The sequence below is a fragment of the Mesocricetus auratus genome, unplaced genomic scaffold (genome assembly GCF_017639785.1).
Source record: "Mesocricetus auratus isolate SY011 unplaced genomic scaffold, BCM_Maur_2.0 Super-Scaffold_100014, whole genome shotgun sequence".
NCBI lineage: Eukaryota > Metazoa > Chordata > Mammalia > Rodentia > Cricetidae > Mesocricetus > Mesocricetus auratus.
In genome coordinates this window covers 60,193,785-60,217,397 of record NW_024429197.1, presented here as the reverse complement: position 1 = coordinate 60,217,397, position 23,613 = coordinate 60,193,785, and the positions used below count along the sequence as shown (strand labels likewise).

Below are 23,613 nucleotides of genomic sequence, written 5' to 3'. Positions count from 1 at the left end.
GACAAAGCCTTCTACCCTTATGTAACTATTGGATGGAGATTTTCTATAGATTTTTAAAATTTTGATCAAGATTGTTTATTTGTCTATTTTCTTTTTTCCATATATTTTTATTTAACTTTCTACGCATTTCTACAGATATTTTCAAGACAAGTTTGTTTCCTGATATTTGAAGAAGTCTATCAGGCAGATTTATAAGAGTGACTGGATTTAGTAAAGTATTTTCTACTCTGTTCCTTCACTGTTTCTTTACTTACTGAAGGTTTGTTCTCAACCTGATCAATTATGTGTGATTTATTCTTATCATTTTTGCTTAATTTATTTTGGGAATTCTGTTGTTGGATGGATATATTTTATAATTGCCACATTTATGTAATGAATTGATTCATCATTATGAAATGTTCCTTAAAATAAGAAGAAAATATGGCCACTATGCAGATGAGAAAAACTAGAATCCATGAAATACTAGCTCAGTTCCCACAACTGGAACTTCATTTTGAACTTTAGATCACTATGCTCAGTTCTTTATTCACTTTTCATATTGTATTATGCAGAGTCTTAATTTCAACCCCAAACCCAATAACTTTGAAGTATTCCATGTGGGTGTGAGGCTCACAATTACTGATGTTTTGTGATTTCTGCTTGGGAAAAATCTTGGAATCATGATGAAGGTAACTTATTCCTTTATGAATAATGTGTTGAATTACACAATTCTATTTTAATCACCTGTCACTAGGAGTTTCAGTAGAGAATGACAGAGTTATATTTACTCAGATCATTACCAGTCTCAATATCTTTCACTAAATAAAAAGCCACAGCTTCAGAAAGAGAAAGATTAAATGAAGACATTGGCATCAAACACCAAGAGTGAGACCTGAAACAATGATACAGCAAAGCAAGAAGAGAAAATGCTTATTTGGAATGAAAAATATATTTTAATTCTCAGCAAAGACTATTTGATGTATATTTTCACTATTGCTTTTGGCCACAACTTCTGTTGGTAATAAAAACCATTAGCTATGAGTAAGTGCATAGTTATTTCTATATTTAACTTTTTCCCTCTTATAATTCAATAGAATTGCTATCCTTACTCTACTTTATTGGTTTGTTAAATAGCACTTCAGTTAGCACTTCGCCGCGTTGGACTGCACAATTTGAGTAACTAAAATGCCTTTGAGACATGAGGTTTGGAAATGATAATAGCCAAATTACATTTACTAGATATCTCTACTGTGGGTAATCAAGTTGAAGTTATTCCTGTAGACAGGTGTCTTTCACATATGTATTACACTTTCAGCATCTATCTGCGCAGCTCTTTAATAATTTGCTTTTATGGCTTTCAGCTTCAATTGGATTTTGTCAGTGTAATGGCTTGGGAAATGGTTACGGTTAATAATAATTCAGAATTGACCTTTACAGAATTATCCACTTTTTTTCCATTGGATTCACCACCAAGATTTCTGATTGACGTTGTCAGCAACAAAAACATGTTCAGTAGCAGCTGCTCAGTTACATTTTATTACTATTGTTATTACACTAGGAAAAATATTTAAATAATTAAGAAAATCATGGCAAGGGAACAATGTCATCCATAGAAATACATTATTGTAGCCACATAAAATGTAAAATTAATTGTCCTTCTTAATAAAGCTTGTGGGAAAAAGTTTGAAGCTGCTGTGATGGGATAGGTTCTGGGTCTGCTGAGATGTAATAAGCCACAATGCTAAACTGTGCCTCCATCTGGGACTGAAATTATGCATCACAAATTAGTAAAGTCAATGCTTGGTCCCTTCCATGTACTGTTTGGAGGAAGAGAGGAGAAAGGAAAGAGGATAGGAAGGGTCCTGAGAAAAGGAGGGGGCAGAGTCCATGACAGTCTACAGCAGCTGCAGACTTTGGTAAACTGGTTAAATGTTTCTTTCTCCTCACTTTAGAAACGGAATGTGTTTTATAATATAAAATATCACAACATTCTTTTGAAACTGCTCGGGTTGACTCATAAAATGGCTATAATAAAATAAATATTTTAAGAGTGCTTTGTATTATTATTTTAAGCTCATAATGATTTCAGTTGCAGATGTTACAAAAAGATTGGCTATTAATCCATTTTAATTATTTGAAAAGTCAAAGGTGTATTTTTAGTAAACATAAACATCTCCATGAAATCTGAGTTAATTTCACTCAGTTTAAGAAAAGAATGCTCCTCCTTTGTTTGTGCATTTTAATATTGTTCATCAGTTATTTTTGAGGTTTTGTCATTAAACCCAGGTCTTAAGTTTCCTTAGCATGTATAGTACCACTGAGTAACATATTTGTCCAATGCCTTCTACTTAAATGAACTTTGGGTGGTGGGCACTCTACAGTCCCCTTAGGACATACTTGCCAGTACACCTTGCTTTCTCATTTCTTAGGCAGTAGAGAATTACAAAGTTTAGACACTGGCCACCTTACATCAATGTACCTAGAAAACATTTTATACACTTTGAAATCTGCTGCTCTTTGGTTAAACTATTCTTGTCCATTCTCTCATGGCATGTATTTCGCCTGTGAAGACTTACTGATCTGATACACACTGACTCTTTTCAAACTCCACCAGACACAGACATTTTGCCTCTTATAGAAGATGTTGCTATCAACATTTGTGGTAATTCTTTTTTCTGAAAATCCCTCTTGCCATCAAAGAGACTGGACTTTTGTCTGACCTTACAGCCAAATTATTAAGACTCCTTGTGCTGAATAGTTGTATGTCATCTTGACATAAGTTAAAGTCTATCTGAGAGAAGGGAGTGTCAGGTGAGAAAATGTCTCTGTAAGATCAGGCTGTAGACACTGATTTCTACTGATTAGTCAGTGATTGATGGAGAAGAGCCCATCCCATTGTGGGTGGGGCCATCCCTGTGCTGGTGATCTTGGGTTTTATGAGAAGGCAGACTTAGCAAGCCACGAGGAGCAAATCAGCAAGCAGTACCCCTCCATGATCTCTGAATCAGCTCCTGCCTTCAGGTTTTTGCACTGTTTGACTTCCTATTCAGGATTCCTTCAGTGATGGACTATAATGTAGAAACACAAGCCAGATAAAGCCTTTCTTCCCAATTTGCTTTTTGATCAGGATGTTTTGCATTTTATTTGTATTTTTTGTTTTTGGTTTTGTGAGACAGTGTTTCTCTGTATAGCTTAGCTGTTCTTGAAATTGCCCTGTAGACCAGGCTGGCCTGGAACTCACAGAGATCTCCTTGCCTCTGCCTCCTGATTGTTGGGATTGAAGGTATCTGTCACCACCATTCAGCAGTCATGGTGACTCTTAAGCATGGTGTTTCTCAGCAATAGATACCCCCAAGACACGTCTTGATATCACTCAAGACTGAATATTCAATCTACCATCTTATTGTGAACTCAGCCAGTTCTAGGTTTCATCTGACTTTAAGCAAACAGGGTAACCAGCCTTACTATGCCTTGAATTTCCCAAGCAGTTATCCTTTACAACCTAAAAGAAATGTGTAGTTTTAATCTTAAACTATGCAATATTGTGTGCCGCTGATGAACAAACTACACACAGAAAGATGACACAGGGACAGAAGGGTTTAATTTACATTCGAGCTTGCTCTTGTTCTAAGCTAGCTATTCAAAGAGGAAGTCTTTCTTCATTCATAAAGGTGACACACTAGCAGTAGGATAATCTCGTGTCTACTTTCTAGTAGATTCAGATCTTCCTGCTTTACCAAGGAATGTGAAACTCCAAGATAATTGTGTAAGGCTGGTGTGTAAGCATGACAGATGCTATTTGAGAGCATCTCCTGATGGTAGGTGTCTAGTATAGAGAGGATTAATATGAATGAGAAAATCAGGCATTCACAGAAAAGGGCCTATATGGCAGTCGCCTGGAACACTCTCATGACAGAGCAATACACTTGGGATAGAAACCTAGAGATGGCAGAACTGCAATTAGGGGTCTTATTCATCTTCCTCATTCTAGGGTTAACCAAACCCGGAGTCTGTTTGATGACAAAACTGGGTAGTGGTAGTCTGGTGCCTCTAACTCCTTTCCCAAATACATATTCCAGTCACAGCTTGGTCACTCACCAGCACTTCCAGTAAACAACAAATGCACCCTTGCTGCATGGAAGTTACTGTGATCCACCATCCTTTGCATACAGATACAACCTGACAATGCTGCTGCCTTAGCAAGTAACTGATGGGAAATGAGGCACAATTTAAAAGCCAATAAACACAAGTTTTACACAGTGGGTATGTCATAAATTATGGCAAAAATCGTTAAGCTAATTTACTGCAGTTTATGTAGATTGGGTAGCTCTTAAGATTTACATTGACCAAGTTTTATTTTAGCTACTGGAATGAATAAAATGGCGTAATTGGGAGCCAAACCTCTGAATTCCCGTTTAAAAATGATTTCTTCTGCTAATTGTTTTCATGTTCTCAATAATTCACCACCATAAAGCAGTGAGCCCATTGAATTATACAGATGTAATTGGGTTGTTCCTTTAAAATATTTTATGTCTCAGTATTTTTATGACTACAAAAACCTTTATATTGGTTTTCTGCAAATCTGCCCTTGGATGAGATTGCATTCTGTCTCTGAAAATGAAATTGCACTAAAAGTATATATCCTTTTCTCATGTTTGAAAGTTAAAGTAAAAATGATGTTTTATCATGTAATTATTGTTTATGAGGTACAAAACCAGAAAGATTCTTGAAAATGATTGAATATATGTGTGCGGTCCATGGCTGTATCACTATTATGACTAATTAAACTAGAAATATGCATCATAGACATTTCCAACATTTTTTGGATACTGCAGTGTTTCAAATACTATCATCATAAGAGTTTTAAATATAGCTGGGCATGATGGTGCATGCCTTTAATCTCAGTATTCTGGAGACAGAGTTAGATGAATCTTTTCAAGGCCAGCTTGTTCTGCATAGTGAGTTCCAAGATAGCCAAGGGTACACAGCAGGATCCTATCTCAAAAACAAATAAACCAAGCAAACAATTTTAACTGTTAGTACCCACATCCTATTTCAAAGAAGATTCTCAAATCTCCTCTCTTGGTTTTCATATAGTAAAGTTATGTCTCTGTTCTATTCCACTTTCCTACAAATGTTTCCAGTACTGAAAGCATCAAAGAATCCTCAAGGACAGAATTGTAGGTAGGTGTTCCTTGAAATTGGTACTGTAAATTTAAAAATAAGGACTCCTATCCTTCCCCAGTCAAAACAAAGCCGACTGTGAATATAACTTCTTCCACAAGCTTGGAAAAGGGAAAACTGTATCTTCCCCAAATGAATCTAATGCCTGTGCTTTTAACTTGTTGGCATCTCACAAACTGTTGTATCTCCTGTTATTCTTTCGCATGTTCTCTCCAGATGATCAGGAGTACACATGCATGCTGCCAGACCTCAAGCTTAACACTTCTCACATTGAGATAAAGTGTGAAAATCATGGCAACATTGTGGAAAACCAGTTTTCCCAATTTTATTACTTCCTCTGTTGTCTTTATTACCAACCACAGCAGCTCAATTACTACGGTTCATTGAAAGTTAAGGCCAAAGTGAAAATGATTCCAAATTCTTCATGTTCAAAATAAATACAGCCTGGACTGAGAAAAGTCCTTTTGATAAAAAGTGGGGCATCTGAGTCTTCATGATGTCTCTACCCATAAGTTTGGGTGCTATATGACCTAGCTGTGAATTGTTTCAAAATACACATTTCTATAGCAGGAACTTTAATTGGTATTTGCTTACTATTTTGTATTTAGAGTTTTATGGATTATTTCTGTAATAGCTTCTGCCTGTATTTATGATAGTGCAGTATTTTATACTGTTTAAATAAATAATTCCAAATATTTTATGAATGTACCATTTACTTTTTGGATGACTTAAATTGATTTAATACAAGATAACAAACAGTTTACAAGGTGTACATTATGATAATCATTTGTCATTTTATTTTTCTCTGCAATCACTTTGCATAATAATATATACTTCGAGTCTTGTAGATTTCTTTTCTTTTGAGAAGGTAGTTTTCCTTTGATAGTCATTCTGTGTGTTGTTGATAGTGATTTACTGTTCAATATGAATGCCTGGTGTCCTGAGAGGAAAAAAAACTATAGACTATAAACACTTTATGATGACAAACTCCAAGAATCTTCATTGTAAGTGTATAATGAACTCTCATAAAGCAATGCTTCATGGAAAAGATAAAATCTGTCATTGATTCTGCATTGTAAGCAGACCTTACAGTCCACTTTCCTCAAGTGTTTTAGCACCAATCCTACAAATATTCAGTTTTTCCAGTTCTTCAAGGGTTTTGGAAATATTATTACCATTAAGCAATTTTATCTGAGGATAACATATATGAAAATATAAGCATTTCAAATAAGCATAATAGCAACGTTTTCACATCCAAATGTATTGTACGTTTATTAGATATTTAGCAACTTTAGTGGTGGGAGAGTTCTCATTTCCATTAGATGCTCTTAATGATAAAAGAGATATGGAAAAAATTTAGTATCTTTTAAATCCCTCACCTACTTTGAGGAAATAAGAAATTAGGTGTCTGAAGGCTTTCCTGGAGAAAGAACTGTGCTACAAGAGTACTCCACTGATTTAAAGAATTTAAAGAATGATGTGTATCTGAATACAAGAGTCAAGTAGACTGAGAAAGGATGGTAGATTAAGCAACTCCATTAAACTTGGTGTGGCATCCCAATATCACTCTTGGGTAAATGTGAAGTGTAAAAAGAGCCTGAAAAAGAGGAACAGACAGCCTAGTTTCCTCAAAAAGATGCAGAGACAAGGCATGATGCATTTTGCTAGGGAACGGTTTTGAGTTTTTCCCACTGCCATATCTCTACAGATTGATGGTGTTCGGGATAAGGCCAAAATGAAAAATACCAGCTTTAAATACCTACAGGCCCTGGCCAAGACCATCAACTTAGCACCTTACTGTGTGCCACACTATTTTTTGCTGTGATACAACAGTCTGAAGCTACCCTTGGTAAATAGGACAGGAGAATAGATAGACGGAATAGAACCTGGATACTTGGTATTCGTGGACTTTTACAGAATCTGACCCACATGGGCAGGCAGGGAAGACAGGCCTCATCATGGAATAGCTAGAGCCTTAACATTAATTCACAATGTTTTAAATACTGAAAATTATAACAAACATTTTTAATTCTTAAGTTTCTCAAGAAGAAGAGGAAACTCTATCCTCACAGTGTGAGTTAAAATGGCTGTAGTACAAAAATAAACCCATTTTTTTTTGTCTGTCATAGTGATAGTCTTGTCTTCACCAGTGGGCAGTAATTTCACAACAGCATGTGTCTGGGCTGCCCACACTTTCAGAGAATCTGATATTATTTATTATGGACTTGACATAACTAATGTGATGTGGTTTGGATTCCAGGTACATTACACATTTACAAGAATTCATTCCTCAGAAAAAGGAAGCTGTGGTCCCATAAGTATGGAAGACATTTGGTTTAGTGGTGCCCAATTTTAAAACAGATATGAGAAGGATATGAAACAGCAGCACACCACAAAACCTATGCTTGTTCTCAGGTGACAGAGAGATAGTACCAATCGATGTTAACATCCTATTAACGCAATGAGCAAACCAGAGAATGCATTGTCTGCAATATGAAGCACTCCTCTAGAGATGTGGCCTTGGTAGAATAAATGAAAGGGGTAAATCCTTCAATTAATTCAGTTGCCTCAGACCACTGATATGAATTGTAAAGTCAGTTTGCTAAAAAAAACAAGAACGTTGGAAAGCAGCCTCCTGTAGATGAACATCAATGTAAGGGGATGCAATGGTCAGTGCAGTATGTATATGGAAGAAAGGAAACTAATTAGTAACTGGAGTGAACAGACAAGATTCTGCTGGGAATTCAAAACAATAATTTCAGATAGAAACAAGTGTTAAATCTGGAGGGGAAAAGCGGTATACAGTATGTGGCTTTCTTTAAGGTGACGGTGAAAAATGAGTCTCTAGTTTGCAAATACAAACCAGTACTCCAGAGAGAAGCAATCTGCATCATTCATGTAACATTTTGGTCATGGTAAATGGGTGTACAAATATGCCAAAGTACATGGGCTAAGTATGTCATTAGATTTTAAAATTAATAAGAGAATATAGTAGTTTATTTATGCATGGAACATTATATATATGTGTATATATATATATGTTTTCACTGATACTACCATATGTTGGAACATGTACAGCATGAGCTTTTCAGGGTTATGGGATATAATGCAATAGTTCTGTTTCCTTAGTATAGACTTCAGGGTCTCTTGTGGATGCCACAGTCCATCATTGCTAAAATACTTCATAAAAATGCATGTAATGCACATATAATCTCACACGTTACCCTATATGCTCTGAAGTATCTCTGGATTACTTTTAATTTTGAGTCTAGCTTAAGTGCTATATAAATTGTTACACTGAACTGTTTAGAGAGTGAAAATGACAAGAACAGAAGAGAGTTTATGTATTATGCCTAGAAGCATGATTTTTTTTCTAAATTTTAATCCATGCTTGATTGCATCAGTAGAGTTCATGGATTCTGACTGTTAAATGCACATTTTCTAGGAAGCACTTAAATAAAAATATTAATGCAATTTAAACTTATAATATAAATGAACCAGGTTAAATGGTGAAATATCCCAGCATGACCTCTGTTCTGGTTAGTCTTTAGTAAATGTAGCACAAGCTTAGGTCATCTGGGAAGAAGTAACCCCATTAAGAAAATCTCTCTTATGAGACAATTTTGATAAATGATTGATGCCGGAGGGCCCAGTCCACTATGTAAGATGCCATTTCTAGACAAGTGGTCCTGGGGTGGATAGTAAAGCAGGATGAACCAACTTTGTTTACAGAAGTGAAAACATGTGGCTTGTTATCTTACGTGAAGAACAGTTCCCAGCATTCTAGGAAGTTATTTGTCCTTGGACAAGTGGAGTTAACAGAACTTTAAAAGTATCCTCCACCCACAGGAAAGGGGAGGTAAGTGTGGGTCTGTCTCGAGCCTGCTTTCCAGTGGCCTGAGAAGAATGACTGGAGATCTGAGGACTGCGCACAGGTGGATCCCAGCTCGAAGGGATTCAGCCCGCTCAGAGACTGCCAGTTTCCAACTCCCAAACACCACCCACTGGACAGGGGAGGTGAGGCAAGCCTAACTTCCGGGGGCCTGAGCAGAAACAACAGATACCAGAGGACTGTGTACAGCAGATCCCAACCCGATGGGATGCAGCCTGCCCAGAGACTGCAAGCTTCCAAGTCCCATTCTCCACCCATGGGACAGGCGAGGCAAGGGCCCAGCCTATCCAGAGTTTGCTAAGATCCTGATATTAGGATGGACACCATCCACGAAAGAGGAAAGCCACCAGGGTATTGGACCTGCTCCCACCCACTGGAAAGGAACTGTGGTCACACACCACCAAGGAAGGAAGAGACTCCTCCTGCACCCACAGGGAGAAATGATGGGAAGGAGACAATATAAAAACATATCCACCAACAGAAAAACCAATATGACATCGCCAAAAACTAGAGAATTTACACCCACAAGACCTGAACAGTCCATTGCAGATGAAGCAGAAGAGAAAGACCTTAAAAACAACTTCATGAAATTGATAGAGGCCTTGAAAGAAGATATGAGAAAATCCCTTAAAGACCTGGAAGAAAAAACAAACCAAAAATACAAGAAATGAAGGAAAAAACAATCCACAAAATGCAAGAAATGGAAGAAAACACAAACCAAAAACTTCAACAAATGCAAGAAAGAGAAGAAAGAACAAAGCAAAAATTACAAGAAAGAGTTCAAAAAGTGCAAAGGTTGAAAGCTGAAATAGAGACAATAAAACAAAACACAGTCTGAAGGAATGTTGGAAATAGAAATGCTGGGCAAAAGGTCAGGTACTACAAATACAAGCATAACCAACAGGATACAAGAGATGGAAGACAGAAACTCAGGTGTTGAAGATACACTAGGAGAATTAGATTCATTGACCAAAGAAAATCTTAAGTCCAACAAATCCCTAACACACAATATCCAGGAAATATGGGCCACTGTGAAAAGACCAAACCTAAGAATAATAGGTATAGAAGAAGGTAAAGAAATCCACCTCAAAGAAGCAGAAAACACATTCAACAAAATCATAGAAGAAAACTTTCCCAACTTAAAGTAAAACATGCCAATGAAAGTACAAGAAGCCTACAGAACACCACATAGAGTGAACCTCAAAAGGAAATCCCCTACCACATAATAGTAAAAACCCCGGGCATACAGAATAAAGAAAGAATATTAAGAGCAGCAAAGGAAAAAGGCCAAGTAACATATAAAAGCAAATCTATCAGAATCACACCTGACTTCTCCATGGAGACTCTGAAAGCCAGAAGGTCCTGGATAGATATTCTACCAACACTAAGAGACCAGAGATGCCAGCCCAAAATACTATACCTAGCAAAGCTCTCAGTCACTATAGATGAAGAAAACAAGATATTCCATAACAAAACCAGATTTAAACAATATGTGTCCACTAACCCAGACCTACAGAAAGTTCTGGAAGGAAAACCCTAAAACAAGGGAGTTAACTACAACCAGAAAAACATAGTCAATAGATAATCCAACCTTACCAACAGCCAAAAGAAAATAGGTGAAAATCCACATATAATTCTACCACCATCAACCAAGATAAACAAGAATGAGCAATCAATGGTCATTAATATCTCCTCAATATTAATGGTCATAACTCACCCATAAAGAGACACAGGCTAACAGAATGGATTTGAAGACAGAACCCATCTTTCTGCTGCATACAAGAAACACACCTCAGCCTCAAATACAGACATTACCTAAGAGTTAAGGGATGGGAAAAGATTTTACAATCAAATGGATCTAAGAAACAAGCGGGGGTAGCAATCCTAATACCTAATAAATTAGATTTTAAAATAAAATCAACCAAAAGAGATGAGGGAGGGCACTTCATACTCATCACAGGAGAAATCCACCAAGATGAAGTTTCAATTTTGAACATCTATGCCCCAAATACAAAGGCACCATGTCCATAAAAGAAATATTACTAAAGCGCAAATCACATATAAAGCCCCAGACACTTATAGTGGGAGACTTCAACACTCCACTCTCACCTCTAGACAGCACTACCAGACAGAAACTTAACAAAGAAGCAAATGAAATAATAGAAGTTATGACCCAATTGGGATTAAGAGACATCTATAGAACATTCCATCCAAATAAAAAAGAATATACCTTATTCTCAGTGCCACATTGAACCTTCTCAAAAATCGACCACACACTTGGCAACATATCAAACCTCAACAGGTACAAAAAATTGGGATATCTCCATGCACCACCATGCATTAAAATTAGAATTCAACAACAACACAAATTGCAGAAACCCTACAAACACATGGAAGTTGAATAATGCACCATTTCGGGGTCAATGAAAAATAAAAAAAGAAATTAAAGACTTCCTAGAATTTAATGAGAATGAGGACACAACATAAACAAACTTATGGGACACTTTGAAAGCAGTGCTACAAGGGAAGTTCCTAGCAATAAGTGCCCACATGAAGAAACTGGAGAATAGTTACACTAGAGAATTAACAGCACAACTGAAAGTTCTAGAACACAAAGAAGCAAATTTGCCCAGGAGCAGTAAATAACCAGGAAATAATAAAATTGAGGGCTGAAATCAAGAGGGACAAACACTAGGAAAAGAATACAAAAAAATTAGTGTAAAAAAGAGTTGGTTCTTTGAGAAAATAAACAAGATAAACAAACCTTTATCCAAACTTACCAAATGACAGAGTGTGAACATGCAAATTAACAAAATCAGTTATGAAAAGGGGGACATAAAAACGGACACTGAGGAAATCCAGAGAATCATCAGGTCATATTTTGAAAACCTGTATACTCCACACAATTTGAAATTCTAAAGGAAATGGACAATTTTCTGGATAGATATTATTTGTCAAAATTAAATCTAGACCAGATATGCAATTCAAATAGACCTATAACCCTATGGAAATAGAAGCATTCATCAAAATTTCCCAAGAAAAAAGAGCCCAGGGCCAGAAATTCAAAGAAGACCTTATACCAATTCTTTTCAAAATATTCCATGCAATAGAAGCGTACGTGTCTTTGCCAAACTCTTTCTATGTGTCTTCAATAACCTTGATACCCAAGCCACACAAAGACACAACTAAGAAAGAGATCTTCAGACCAATATCCCTCATGAACACTGATTCAAAAATACTCAATAAAATACTGGCAAATCAGGTCCAAGAACACATCAAAACAATCATTCATCATGATCAAATAGGTTTCATCCCAGGGATGCAGGGATGGACCAACATACAAAAACTCATCAATGTAATCCATCATATAAACAAGCTGAGAAACAAAAATCACATGATCATCTCACTAGTTGCTGAGAAAGCCTTTGAAAAAATCCAACACCCCTTCATGGTAAAGGTCTTGGAGATATCTGGGATAACAGGAACATACCTAAACATGATAAAAGCTATATACAGCAAACTAACAGCCAGCATCAAACTAAATGGACAGAAACTCAACGCAAATTCTCTAAGATCAGCAGCAAGAAAATTATGTCCACTATCCCAATACCTCTTCAATATTTCACTTGAAGTTCTAGCTAGAGCAATATGACAACAAAAGGAGATCAAGGGGATACAAATTGGAAAGGGAAAGGTAAAACTTTCACTATTTGCAGATGGTATGATAGTTTACATAATTGACCCAAAAAAACTCTACCAGGGAACTCCTGTAGCTGATAAATACTTTCAGCAAAGTGGCAGGATACAAGATCAACACAAGAAAATCAGTAGCCCTACTATGTACAAACAATAAAAGGGCTGAGAAAGAAATCAGAGAAACATCGGCCTTTATAATAGCCAAAAACAACATAAAATACCTTGAGGTAACCCTAACCAAGCAAGTTAAAGACCTGCATATCAAGAACTTTGAATCTTTAATGAAAGAAATTAAGGAAGACATCAGAAGGTGGAAAGATTTCCCATGCTCTTGGATAGGTGGGATCAATGTAGTAAAAATAGCAATCCTGCCAAAGGCAATCTACAGACTCAATGCAATTCCCATTAAAATTCCAGCACAATTCTTCACAGACCTTGAAAGAACAATAATCAACTTTGTATGGAATAACAAAAGACCCAGGATAGCCAAAACAACCTTATTCAAAAAGTGCAGCATCTGGAGGCATCACCATCCCTGACTTCAAGCTCTATTATAGAGCTGTAATCCTGAAAACAGCTTGGTATTGGCACAAAAATACACAGGTAGACCAATGGAATCGAATTGAACACCCTGATGTTAACCCATACATGTATGAATATCTGATTTTTGAAAAGAAGCTAAAAATATACAATGTAAAAAGAAAGCAACTTCAACAAATGGTGTTGGCATAACTGGCTACTGGCATGAAGAAGAATCCAGATAGATCCATGACTATCACCATTCACAAACCTTAAGTCAAAATGGATCAAAGACCTCAACATAAACCCAGTCACACTGAACCCCTTAGAAGACAAAGTGGGGGGGCACCCTTGAATGAATTGGTGCAGTATACCACTTCCTGAGCTTAACTCCAGTAGCACAGACACTAAGATTGAAAATTAATAAATGAGACCTGCTGAAAATGAGAAGCTTCTGTAAGGCAAAGGACAGTCAGCAAGACAAAAGGCAATCCACAGATTGGGAAAACATATTCCCTACTCCACATCTGACACAGGGCTGATGTCCAAAAATTACAAAGAACTCAAGAAACAAGTCTCCAAAACACCAAAAGGTCCCATCAAAAAGTGGCATACAGACTACTATATCCAGCAAAGCTCTCAATTACCATAGATGGAGAAAACAAAATATTGCATGACAAAGCCAGATTTAAACAATACGTATCCATGAATCCAGCTCTACAGAAAATGCTAGGAGGAAAACCTAGAGCCAAGGAAGATAACTACATTCACAAAGATACAGGCAATATATAATCACACTTTACAAAACACCAAAAGAAAAAGGGAGGAGAAATTACACAAAATAACTTCACTAACAATAAATCAAGCACAAACAAGGATCACCAATCAATGGTCATTAATATCACTCAATGTCAACGGCCTCAACTTGCCTATAAAAAGACACAGACTAGCAGAATGGATACGAAGACAGAACCCTTCCTTCTGCTGCATACAAGAAACACATCTCAACATCAAAGACAGACGTTATCCCAGAGTAAAGGGTTGGGAAAAGATCTTCCAATCAAACGGCCCCAAGAAACAAGCGGGCGTAGCAATCCTAATATCTAACAAATTAGACTTCAAATTAAAATCAATCAAAAGAGATGAAGAAGGGCACTTCATATTCATCAAAGGAAAAATACATCAAGACGAAGTGTCAATTTTAAACATCTACGCCCCAAATACAAAGGCACCTACATTCGTGAAAGAAACATTACTAAAGCTCAAAATGCACATAAAATCTCACACACTAATAGTAGGAGACTTCAACACTCCGCTCTCACAGCTAGACAGGACCTCCAGACAGAAACTTAACAAAGAAACAAAAGAACTAATAGAAGTTATGACCCAACTGGGTTTAACAGACATCTATAGAACATTCCACCCAAATACAAAGGGATATACCTTCTTCTCGGTACCACATGGAACCTTCTCTAAAATTGATCACATAATAGGAAACATAGCAAATCTCCACAGATACAAAAAAAATTGGAATAACCCCCTGCACCTTATCAGACCACCATGCATTAACATTAGAATTCAACAATAACACAAATCGCAGAAACCCTACAAACTCATGGAGATTGAACAATGCGCAATTGCACCATCCCTGGGTAAAGGAACAAATAAAAAAAAGAAATTAAAGACTTCCTCGATTTCAATGAGAATGAAGACACAACGTACACAAACTTATGGGACACTTTGAAGGCAGTGCTGAGAGGAAAGTTCATAGCACTAAGTGCCCACATGAAGAAACTGGAGAACAGTCACACTAGAGAATTAATAGAACAGCTGAATGTTCTAGAACAAAAAGAAGCAAACTCCCCCAGGAGGAGCAGACGCCAGGATATAATCACATTGAGGGCTGAAATCAATCAAGTAGAAACAAGAAAAACACTGAGAAGAATCATCGAAACAAAGAGTTGGTTCTTTGAGAAAATCAACAAAATAGATAAACCTCTGTCCAAATTAACCAAAAGACAGAGGGAGAGCATGCTAATTAACAAAATCAGGGATGAAAAAGGGGATATAACAACAGACTCTGAGGAAATCCAGAGAATCATCAGGGCATAATTTGAAAATCTGTACTCCACAAAATTTGAAAATTTAAAGGAAATGGACAATTTCCTGGATAGACATCACTTGCCAAAACTAAATCAAGAACAGATAAGCAATCTAAACAGACCTATAACCCCTAATGAAATAGAAGCAGTCATCAAAAGTCTCCCAAACAAAAAAAGCCCAGGCCCAGATGGCTTCAGTGCAGAATTCTACCAGAAATTCAAAGAAGAGCTAATTCCAATACTCCTCAAAGTATTCCACACAATAGAAGCAGGAGGCTCACTGCCAAACTCTTTCTACAAGGCTACAATTACCTTGACACCCAAGCCACACAAAGACATAACTAAGAAAGAGAACTATAGACCAATTTCCCTCATGAACATTGATGCAAAAATACGCAATAAAATACTCGGAAACCGGATTCAAGAACACATCAGAAAAATCATCCACCATGATCAAGTAAGCTTCATCCCAGGAATGCAGGGATGGTTCAACATTAGAAAATCTATCAATGTAATCCACCATATTAACAATCTGCCAAAGAAAAACCACATGATCATCTCACTAGATGCTGAAAAAGCCTTTGACAAAATCCAGCACCCCTTCATGATAAAGGTCCTAGAGAGATCAGGGATAACAGGAACGTACCTGAATATAATAAAAGCAATATACAGTAAACCAACAGCTAACATCAAACTAAATGGAGAGAAACTCAAAGCAATTCCTCTAAAATCAGGAACAAGACAAGGCTGTCCACTCTCTCCATATCTCTTCAATATTGTACTTGAAGTTCTAGCTACAGCAATAAGACAACAAAAGGAGATTAAGGGGATACAAATAGGAAAAGAAGAAGTCAAACTTTCACTATTTGCAGATGATATGATAGTTTACATAAGTGACCCAAAAAACTCCGCAAGGTTACTCCTAGAGCTGATAAACACCTTCAGCAATGTGGCAGGATACAAGGTAAACTGAAAAAAATCAGTGGCCCTATTATATATAGATGATGAAGTGACTGAGAAAGAAATCAGAGAAACATCACCCTTTACAATAGCCAAAAACAGCATCAAATATCTGGGGATAATGTTAACCAAGGAAGTTAAAGACCTGTATATCAAGAACTTTGTGTCTTTAAAGAAAGAAATCAAAGAAGATACCAGAAAATGGAAAGATCTCCCATGCTCTTGGATTGGTAGGATCAACATAATAAAAATGGCAATCTTGCCAAAAGCAGTCTACAGATTCAATGCAATCCCTATCAAAATTCCATCACAATTCTTCAAGGAACTGGAAAGAACATTAATCAACTTTATATGGAAAAACAAAAGGCCCAGGATAGCCAAAACATACCTATACAATAAAGGAACTTCAGGAGGCATCACCATACCTGACTTCAAGCTCTATTATAGAGCTATAGTCCTGAAAACAGCTTGGTATTGGCACAAAAATAGGCAGGTAAACCAATGGAACCAAATCGAAAGCCCTAATTTTAACCCACACACCTATGAACACTTGATTTTTGACAAAGAAGCTAAAACTGTACAATGGAAAAAAGAAAGCATCTTCAACAAATGGTGCTGGCATAACTGGGTACTGGTATGCAGAAGACTGCAGATAGATCCATGTTTATCGCCTTGTACAAAACTTAAGTCCAAATGGATCAAAGATCTCAACATAAATCCAGCCACACTGAAACTTTTAGAAGAGAAAGTGGGAGATACTCTTCAACGAGTTGGTACAGGAGACGACTTCCTAAACATAACACCAGTGGCACAGGCACTGAGATCGACAATTAACAAATGGGACCTTCTGAAACTAAAAAGCTTTTGTAAGTCAAAGGACACAGTCAAAAAGACAAAAAGGCAGGCCACAGAATGGGAAAAGATATTCACTAACCCTACATCTGACAGAGGGCTAATCTCCAAAGTTTACAAAGAACTCAAGAAACAAGTCTCCAAAACACCAAAGGATCCAATTAAAAGGTGGGGTACAGAGCTAAATAGAGAATTCTCAGTAGAGGAGGCTAAAATTGCCAAGAGACCCTTAAGAAAGTGCTCAACATCCTTAGCCATCAGGGAAATGCAAATCAAAACAACTCTGAGATACCATCTTACTCCTGTCAGAATGGCTAAAATCAAAAACACCGATGAGAATTTATGCTGGAGAGGATGTGGAGAGAGAGGAACACTCCTCTACTGCTGGTGGGAGTGCCGACTCATACAGCCTCTTTGGAAATCAATATGGAGATTCCTCAGAAAAATGGGAATTAATCTACCACTAGACCCAGCAATTCCACTCTTAGGCATATATCCAAATGAGGCAAGTTCATACAACAAGGGCATCTGCTCCACTATGTTCATAGCAGCATTATTTGTAATAGCCAGAACCTGGAAGCAACCTAGATGCCCCTCAATTGAAGAGTGGATAGAGAAAATGTGGTACATTTACACAATGGAGTATTACTCAGCAGAAAAAAACAATGGAATCTTGAAATTCTCAGGGATATGGATAGCACTGGAAGAAACCATCCTGAGTGAGGTAACCCAGTCGCAAAAAGACAAACATGGTATGTACTCACACATATATGGATTTTAGACATGGATCAGGATAGTGCCAGTCTGCACTTCCACTGATAGAGAGTCGGGGAAAAAGGAAAGAACCTAAAAGATATGCATATATGCATAGTACCCAAGAGAAGAGGATTGAGACAAGATCCTCTGAATGGATGGGGAACACGGCGAGGGGTGGGGGGGGAGTGGGACCTGGGAAGAAGAGAGGGGGTGAAGAGGAAGAGAGTTGGTCATGGGGGAACAGGAATTTGAGGGGGTGGGGGTAGAATAGGGGGAAGAGGGAATCATAGGATCGAATACAGATCAGGCACCAGAGTGACCTCGAGTGATCTAAAGGAATAACACCAATTGGCACGCTAAGCAATAGTGGAGAGACCACCTCGAATGCCCATTCCTGATAATGAACTTGATGTCTATAACCATCCAGGAGCCTTCATCCTGTGACTGATGGAAGCAGAGGCAAACACACAATTAATCACTGAACTGAACCCAAGGAACCCAGTGACAGAGAGAGAGAGGAGTGATGAGCAAATTGGCAAAGAATGGGCTGGCAAAACCAGCAGAGACAGCTGATCTGAACAGGGGAGAGCTCTTGGACCCCAGACCGACAGTGGGGAGGCCAGCATGGGACTGATCTGGGCCCCCCAAATGTGAGTGTCAGCGAGAAGGCCTGGGCAACCTATTGGGCCCTGAGCTGTGGATCAGTGTCTATCCCTGGTATACAAACAGTCTTCGTGTGCCTATAACACAAAGAGGGATGCTCTCTCAGCCTGGACTCTTAGGGGAGTGCCTGGACCCTACCCAGAGTGAAATGACAGACTCTAGATATCCCCTATGTGGAAGGATTTGGCAATAGGGTGGGAGGGTGGGGGGGAAGGGGAGTGCGGGAGGAGGGGAGGGAGAGGGAACTGGGATTGACATGTAAAACAAGCTATTTAAAATTAAAATAAAAAATGATTTAAAAAAGTGGCATACAGAACTAAATAGAGAATTCTCAGTAGAGCAATCTAAAGTGGCTGAGAGACTGTTGAGAAAGTGCTCTACATCCCTATCCATCCAGGAAATGCAAATCAAAACAACACTGAGATACTATCTTACTCCTGTCTAATGGCTAAATGAAATGACAGACTATGGGCACCCCCATAGAGGGCCTCACCCTCCCAGGGGGGATGAGGGGATAACGGGGGGGGGGTTGGGGGGAGGGCACGGGAGGAGGGGAGGGAAAGGGAGAGGGACCTGGAACTGACTTGTGAAGCAACCTTGTTTCTTATCTAAATTTAAACTGGAAAATAAAAAAAAAAAAAAAAACAATCCCTAATGGAGAACAGAAAAAAAAAAAACTCCAATGATATCTTATGCTGGATAGGGTGTAGAGAAAGGGGAACACTCCTAAACTGCTGGTGGGAGTGCCGATTCATACAGCCACTTTGTAAATTAGTATGGAGATTCCTCAGGAAAATGGGAATCAGTCTACCACAAGACCCAGCAATTCCACTCTTAGGCATATACCCAAAAGACATGTTCATACAACAAGGATGTCTCTTCCACTATGTTCACAGCAGCCTTATTTGTAATAGCCAGAACCTGGAAACAACCTAGATGGCCCTCAGCTGATGAGTGGATAGAGAAAACGTGATGCATTTACACAATGGTGTACTATTCAGGAGAAAAATATGATGGAATGTTGAAATATGAAGGCAAATGTATGGCACTAGAAGAAATCATCCTGAGTGAGGTAACCCAGTCACAAAAAGAGAAACATGATATTTACTCACTTATATATGGATTTTAGACATGAATCAGGGGAGTGCCAACATACAATCCCACTCCCAGAGAGTCTAGGAAACAGAACCTTTATCCATCCAGCGACTGATAAAAGCAGAGGCAGATACCCACAGACAACAACTGAACTGAACTCCTGGAATCCAGTATCATAAAGGGAGAACTAATAGCAAAGGAGTTAAAAGTGGGCTGGTTTAACCCACAGAAACAGTTGACCTGAACATGGGGGAGCTCTTGGACACTAGATTGATTGCATTGTGGAAAGCATGGGACTGATCCAGACTCCCTGAATGTGGGTGTCAGTGAGGAGACGGAGGCAATCTATGGTGCCTTTGGTAATATTTAGAACTGGCATACAAATAGACTTCAAGTGCCCATGCCATAATCTGGGAGGCTCTCTCAGCCAGGACTCTTGTGGGAGGGCCTAGTCTCTGCCCTGGATGAAATGACAGTCACTGGAGATCCACCATGGAGGGCCTCACCCTCCCTGGGGATCTAAGTGGAGATTGGGTGGGGGGCTGGGGGACATAGTGGAGACAGCGGGGGAGGAGGGGAGGGAGAGAGAGTTGGGATTGACATGTGAAAAAAGATTGTTTATAATCTAAATAAAGAAAGTAATTATTATTTAAAAAAAGAAAGAAAGCAGGAAGAGCAACATGTTGAGAGGAAGAAAGTAAGCATCCTCCTTTTGTTTCTGCTTTAATTTCTGTCTCCATTTTCCTGCCCTTGACTTCCTTTGGCACGGAGTGTGCTTTGGAAGTGCAATATGATATAAAACCCTTCTGCCCAAGTTGCTCTTCATCATGGCATATTATGACAGCGATATAAACCATAACTAAGACAATATCCTACTTGGAGTAAGTTACCTTCTTCTTGTTTTACACAAATGTTTATTTTTTCATCTAATGGATAGTTTTCAATGAAGAATTTTGAACATGGTTTAAGATACACTGAGTTACATGTTTAAATCCCTCTAATATTTTTCATATCCTCAGGATTGGTAGTAATAAGTCATCATGAGAGATTGCAAAAGATAAAGAAGTCTGAAGGGTCTGAAAGATTTCTTGTTTGGAAGCTGTGGCCCTAAATTTAGAAGAATAGAAGGGTCAGATATTTTCAGGGGAAACATGGGTTAAAGTTCAGTTCAATAGAAGTTGAGAAATGAATATGGTAAAAAATAAATTTGTTGAGTTCTCAGGAATGAGATGTGAGGAGGATATATTGATCAGCATGTCATGAGCTATGAATCACTCACACTATAAGAGTAGTTGAGTTTATCAGTGAAACTATTAAGTGATGAGGGCAGACACCTAATTGGTGATCAGAACAAATGCTAATCCTTGGGAGGGATATCTTTCACAGGATAAAACTCAGGAGCAAATGAAGGGTTAAATACATTAAGGCCATGTGTGCAAGAGAAGAGTCCTTATAGATTTCCTCACACTCAGAACATCTTGACTGGGACTAGAGAGATTGCTCAGTGGTTAAGTAAACTTGTTGCTATTGTAGACAACCTTGGTTCCATTCCTATTACCCACATCTGAAAATATAGGTTCTTTGGAGATGCGGTGAGTGCTCTTAACTGCTGAGCTATCTCGCTAGGCCTGTGAATGATTATGATGGCTTGCATTCTGGTTTGAGGTGGATTCCTTCATCAATAACCTTGAACAATGCTGTTTAAACCACCATTATGTTTCCAAAATGTGATAAACTAACTTGCTGTGAGATAGCTTTTGTACATGTGGTTAATAATAGACAGCTCAAACAGCTTTGTTAAGTGTTTCACTACTGAGAATACTGAAAAGTGTGTTCTCAAAACAAAGTAATGAAACTGATATATCTGTTAGTCTGTTTATATGAAGGTCATGAAGGGTCATTTCTATTACCTTAAAAGAGAAAGCACAGTTCATGACAATATTTTTCCATGCAAGAGAGTATAAGTTCTACCTTGGTAATACAGATATTGACTCCTGAAATGGTAGAGTTTAGATGATCCATCTGTGGTCAGGAAATGGGGAGGTGTGAGGGACTAAGGTCTCAAAGAGTTGTTCTAGGATAAATTTATTGTTAAGTGTGATACAGCAATATCATGGAGAAAATAGATCTGCATTTCAGTGAAGTAGGAGATTTCTGAAACTATGAGATGGAAAATTCATTTCTGGGTAATAGAATATTTAAATTGATTTTAAATCAATGTAGCAATGTTTAGTCCTGAATGAAAGGAAACCTCAGATAAGTAGGATGGATAATCAGAAATATTACAATGTAATGGTGTCTAGATTGTTTGGAGTGTTCTGAATGTACCATTGAACATCAAAACTGCTTCTTTTAGACTTGGCATGGGCTTGACACACGACAGTGTCCAGGAGACATTATCTGTTGCCCTGTGAGAAGCAACTCTGATATGCTTTTAGTTTCATCCAGTGTAAAGACACTGGTGAAAGGAATTCTCACTATGTTCTTCTGATGTTAATGCCTTTTCTTTGTAGTATAACATCTGGTAGTTCACCACTAAAGATAAAATTGAAAAAGAAAAATGAAGCAACAGTACTAAGCTAATCTCACTAAGGAATCTTACCACATAGCAGCAGTAGTATAGATCTACAGATTGATTTAGACAGATACTTTGGAAATAGTACTGTAATATCAGGTTTCTTTCTCAATCATTTGATCATTTGATTTTCTGTAATAACAATCATGGAATTCTCCTACTCCCTCAACTTCCCAGAAGTGATATTTTAAAAAATACTTACTAGGTGCTACTTCAAGGCTCTTTAAACTTTTATCCACCATATTAATATATAGGTGTGCATGTATATACATATATATGTGTGTGTATATATATATGGATATGGTTTTATATATATATGCATATATACTTGTAAAAATATACTTCCTACCACATGTATTATTTCAATATAAATAATTTTTAGAAGATGATTGAATGTATGATGTTTACATACATGTGTACATGGTTTGCATGTGAGTAGGCACACATGTGTTGTTTGTCAAATACAAGTGTATGTACATGTGCATGGATGTCTGAGGTGTGTGTCAGGAGTCATTCTAATCACTCTGTCACCATTGAGGCAGTGTTTTTCAGTCAAACCCATAGCTTGTTCACATGGATATTCTTGCTAACTAACTTTGGGGATTGAGGCCCCAATGGTCAGAAATTACAATTTCCCCAAAGCTTGGAAGCTTTCACCGGCTTGTCAACATGAAGGACTCCCTTCCCCATAGAGGCTTCCTGTTCTCTACCTGCCCTTATTTCGAAGATGTCTCTAAGTCCTGATGCCTGACTTATATCAATGATGACCCTTGACATAGTTCCCCACAAATGTGCCTCCCCTGATTCCCGCATGGTAATTATATTAGAGACCTTTTGATAGAGCCGTGCTTACACTAATCAAGCTATATGATAGGATCATGCCATTTAATATGAATTAGGGTTTGTCCCCAGACTTCCTGATCCTATATGTTTCCTATACTCTGAAATAAAGTTGAGTTGTCTCACTCAACTATCTCAGAGAACTATCTCAGTCTGAACTATTTCCTCCTTCTGCTCCCTCCAAACTCATGGATCCCGTTGAAGAAGAATCACAACCTGTCTTTCTTTACCTTCTGAAAGCAGAGTTATAGGCAGGGCCACCAAGATCATCTGACATTTGTAGGAGTACTGAGGATACAAGCTCTGTTTCCATGTTTGTCTAGCAAGCATTTAACCCCCCCCCAAGCCACTTTCCAGTCCCCAGGCTTAGCGTTTATAATGGGTAGGTATATCTTTTCCAAGTTTCTAGTGATTAGGGCAGAAGAGGTAGCTAAGTGTTTGAGAGATCATACTGCTTTTGCACAGACCACAGGTCCATTGCTAGCAACCATGATAAATGG

At 38.0% G+C, this 23,613-nt stretch overlaps 1 protein-coding gene across 50 annotated transcripts in view; it reads right to left on the bottom strand.

The window, feature by feature from the left end:
* Ptprd (protein tyrosine phosphatase receptor type D) overlaps positions 1-23,613 on the bottom strand; it is a 2,190,171-nt gene that overhangs the window by 1,595,300 nt on the left and 571,258 nt on the right. The gene's annotated exons all lie outside the window — the stretch shown is intronic.